The sequence below is a fragment of the Gracilinanus agilis genome, chromosome 6 (genome assembly GCF_016433145.1).
Source record: "Gracilinanus agilis isolate LMUSP501 chromosome 6, AgileGrace, whole genome shotgun sequence".
Classification (NCBI taxonomy): Eukaryota; Metazoa; Chordata; class Mammalia; order Didelphimorphia; family Didelphidae; genus Gracilinanus; species Gracilinanus agilis.
The window spans coordinates 33642401-33647171 of NC_058135.1; the positions used below are offsets into that span (position 1 = coordinate 33642401).

The window sequence follows — 4771 nt, forward strand, 5'->3', positions numbered from 1 at the left end:
ACTCAGAGGTTAGCAGGGGCAAAGTCATGGAGAAGAGAGAGAGAGGAAGTTTCACTTATGATGGACAGAGAGAAGACTGTTTTGACTGGACTGAAGAATGCAAAAAAGGGAGTTATGGTCAATGAGACTGGAAATGTAGCTGGGGGCCAGATTACATAGGGCTTTAAAAGCTAAATAGAGGTATTGGAAGTATATGGGGTATTCAGGGAGGATGAGCACCTTTGATATGAGGGCTTCCTAAGCCCTTTTCAGAGCTGCTCATTCATCTTTGGTGTCTACCCAGCTCTCACCTATGGTTCTGAGAAGCTGTAGCATGCACAGCAGCCAGACTCTAGTAAAACCACCTTAGCAGATGGGCTAAACTAAGTTGAGGGTAACTGACATACTTTAAATCTGTATGTGAGTTAGTTAGGGGAGTGCCTACCCCAGGCATGTGAAGACTTCCCCTGGTAGAATGGGTGGATGAGAACAAGTTGCTCCAATGGCCAAGAAAGCAGCTGAAAGAGACCCTGTGGAGTTCTTAGATCTTGGTCAGATACTAAAGATGCCATGATCATTCACTGCCATTGCCAATCATGCTGAGTTCTGTTCTGCCCTGGACTTTGATGATTCTGGAAGAGGGAGTAAGGCTGACAACTTTTTGCCTCTGCCTTCTGCCTCACTTAAATACAATTCATGCAAAAATCAAGATGTAACCTTTGTTGATGTCATTGGTCCTCTCCAAAAAGGAAGGTCAAATGACAATAGTAGAATTTCTATTTTATCTTAAAGAAGCCCCTGGAGTTGGTGGGGTAGGGGATTCAGATGGTCAGATTTGTGCTTGAGGAAAATACCGTTCAAACAATGTGTAGAATGGACTGGAGTGGGGAGAGATTTGAAGCAGAGCCCAATTAGGAGTCTGTTTCAATAATATAGGCAAGAGGTGATAAAGACTTGAATTAAGGTCTTTGTGAATGGAGAGAATAAGTCCAATGGGAGAGCTATTGTGAAGGTAAAAATGGCAAATTTTGACAGGTGATTGAAGATGTGACATGCTATGAATGTGGCTCTAGTCAATATTGATTTCTGATATGCAGGTTGGACTAAATCAGGGACATGTGACATCTCAAACATGGCAATAGATTTTAGTCTAAAAGAAAACTGCATTGCCCCTTTGGAGCCAGTAGAGGGAACACAGAGCATATCTTTGAAAGAGAATGGAAAACTGACTTCTAATTCTGAGAATATTTAATGAGGTTGACAGTCATTTTAGAAGAGAAGAGGGAAAGTTGGTCAGGAGAGCGAGTGCATCACTTATCACCCTCCTTCCTTTTCTCATATTCTTCCAAGAGTAAGAACCACTTCTGGCCTCAAAAGGCTAGGGTGCTGTTCTTTCTTCCTCACCAGTAGAACTTTCTTTACTCTTTACACATTCTGTGGTCCAGACTGGATTCTATTCTGGAGAATCCTTATTACCTAAAAGGGTCAGATTCCCTACTCCCATTCTTTGACTTTTTACGTTTTCAGGAAAAATTACTTGAAGCTAAGCTTTGACTTATGTATGTCAAGGATCTCTTTGAAGTGGGGAGTAGAAAGGTACTTGATATGCAATACAAAAAAGGGAAGAGAGAGCAATTTATTTCCTATCTGCAAAAGAAATGCTTAACCCCCAAGAATCTCACAAGTACCTATTAACAAATGCTTAAGACAAGCAGCAGTAATAACTACTGTTTATACTTTCCCAGGTAGTCGAGACTTAAAATCTATCAAACAAAATATTTGGTGGAATTGTTGTATCACTGTTTTATCTTTCACCTAAACTCTGTACTGTTCAAACAGCTCCCTCCAGGTCCATGCATTCTGGCATGCCAGGCCAAGGTTTGGGCTTATTTTCTCATTGGTGAGACGTCTCTGAGACAGAAATATTCCCTGCCTCCAGTCAGTTCCAATGCCTGGATCCCAGACCCATTGCTTTTTCAGACTCACAATATAAAACTCTGTAGTATTTGACACTGCTGATTATTTTCTCTGTCTTGATATTCTCCCCTTTCATCTTTTTTAACACTGGTCTCACTCCCTATTTGTTGGAAAGCTCCTTCTCAATCTTCTCTAATTTTTTATCCATGTCACATGCTTTAACCATGAGTGTCCCTCAAAGCTCTGTCCTAGGCCTCCTTCTCTTTCATCCTATACCATCTCATGTGACAATCACTCATAGAGTCAATTTATATCTCTGCATAAGTTTCTTAGATCTATTGAACTAATCCTGGCATCTCTACCTGCCTTTTATTTTTTATTTTTATTTATTAAATTATTACATCCCATCTTAGAATCAATACTACATATTGGTTTCAAGGCAGAAGAGCGATAAAGGCTAGGCAATGGGGGTTAAGTGACTTGCCCAAGGTCACACAGCTAGGAAGTGTCTGAGGCCAGATTTGAACCTATGACCTCCTGTCTCTAGGCCTGGCTCTCTATCCATTGGGTCACCAATCTGCTCCCTCTACCTGCCTTTTAGAAATCATAAACTGCCTATCTTGTAGGCATCTGAACCTCAGCATGCCCGGAACATAACTTGTTAGTTCTTGAATTTGGCTATAACATTCCTAGGCATTGTCAATTGGGAATTAAATGTAGGAAGTGATCTATGGATTCTTTCAATCTCTACTTTTCCCTCTTGTTTGAGAATGTTGGGGCAGTTTTCTTGGATAATTTCCTGTAGGATGATGTTCAGGCTTTTCCTTTTGTCATGATCTTCCAGTAGTCCAATGATTCTTAAATTGTTTCTCCTAAATCTGTTTTCAAGATCTGAGGTTTTGTCAATGAGGTGTTCCATATTTTCCTCATTTTTTTTTCATTCTTTTTATTTTGTTTCATAGATTCTTACTGCCTTGTGAACTCATTTGCTTCTAGTTGTTGGATTCTAATTTTTAAAGACTGAATTTTATCCCTGGCTTTTTGGTCATCCTTCTTCTTCTGGTCTGATTTTCTTTGTAGGTCATCTTTCATCTTCTTTGCCTTGTTTTCAAGTTGGTCAGTTTTGGCTTTCAAGACACTATTTTCTTTCCTTTGATGACATTTTATTTTATTAGATACATGGCTCTGCTCCTTTTGCTCTGCATAAATTCCTGGAGGTCTTTCCAGTTCACATGGAATTCCTCCAGTTTATTATTCCTTTGAGCACAATAGTATTCCATCACCAGCATATACCACAATTTGTTCAGCCATTCCTCAATTGAAGGACAAACCCTCATTTTCCACTTTTTTGCCACCACAAAAAGTGCAGCTATAAATATTTTTGTACCAGTCAAGACACTATTTTCTTGTTTTAGTTCATGTATTTTCTTTTCCCAATTATCTTCAGCCTCTCTTTATTTATTTTTTTTGGGGGGGCTCTTGAGTTCATTGAATTTTGAGTTCTTCCAAAGCTTGTGCTCAATTCACTGGAGTTTCTGTGTTTTTTTGCCTGGTGTTCCTTGGTTCCTCTGTTCCATTTGTTCTTTATTCATTTCTTGGATAGTAGCTGTGGATTGTAATTTCTTTTTGCTTTTTCTGTTGTTTTCTGTTGTCATATTTTTTCCTTCTTTCCCCCCTGTAATTGGCTGTAATCTTGCTCCTTTGATTATTTGCTGGATCTGTGGGTTTGGGCTATTCTGTCCTGAAGGGGCTTCTTCTCTGCTCTGTTGATTGACTAGGTTAATGAGCCCTGAGGTCAGATCTTCCCCAGCTGGCAGAAGAAGCTAAAGATTGTGAAGATGGAATTATCTCTCCCTTATTTATTCTTTAGACTTTAGCCACCAGGAATGTATACACCCCACCCCACTTAAGAATTAAGTGGCGGGAACATTCTGATGGGCTGGGATGTGTGAGAGCTGCTGAGCGAATGGCGGGCCAGGTGAAGGACAAGGAGGCTTTTCAGAGACTCAGCTTCTTGTATCAGGCTGCCCATTGTGTCTTAGCCCAGAACCCCGAGAACCAGGTGCTAGCAAGGTTTTACTGCCACACAGAGAAAACCATTGGGAAGAGGCTTGTCCTGCGACAGGACCCCTTGGTGAAAAGGACACTCTGTCATGGCTGCTCCTCCCTCCTCATCCCCAGTCTGACTTGCAACCAGTGGTAGAGGTGTTGCCTAGGCCAGCGCTGGACACTTATAGACTTGTCTAACATGCCATTGAAGCCAAAGATACCTCAATGACCCCAAACACCAGCTCTGGGGGGACTGGCCTGAGGCGCAGCTGGGGAACCAGGCTGATCCCAAATCAAATAGGCCTGTGGTACACACAAACCATCCAGTCTCAGTCCAGCCTTCTAGAGGGAAATCAGAGCATCAGATCCCCAAAATACAATAACAAGGGATAGAAAGACCTAGGAAAGATGGGCCTTCATTCATGTAAAGTTTTGTCCTGCCTCTTATTTGGGTATCCATTGTATAGACAATGTTTTCAAGAGCTAATAACTCTAGTGAAGGAAGCCTGACTTCTTTGACACAACTTGTAATGTGGGAAAAGCACTAGCACCAGAGTTAGAGGAACCTGTTTCACTTACTGTCTACAACTATGTACCCCTTAAGGCACAGAAAAAAGGAAGTAAGAACAGCTGTAAGGCATATCAACAAATGAAGAATCACATTCCACAATGTGAAAGTTTTGATTTGTAAGAACCAGGACATGGTATTCCCCACATGAAGTGCGGGATTCATCATGAAAATTAGTCTGATAGGGATCAGTTTAAGCCAGGTTGAAATGGAAGGAAGGAACTTGAATATGCTAGAAAGATATTCTGCCAGGGAAAT

General features: G+C 41.1%; 1 pseudogene; it reads left to right on the forward strand.

Moving 5' to 3' along the window:
- The first annotated feature begins 997 nt into the window (after positions 1-997).
- LOC123252201 lies at positions 998-4328 on the forward strand (annotated as a pseudogene).
- The last annotated feature ends 443 nt before the right edge of the window (positions 4329-4771 follow it).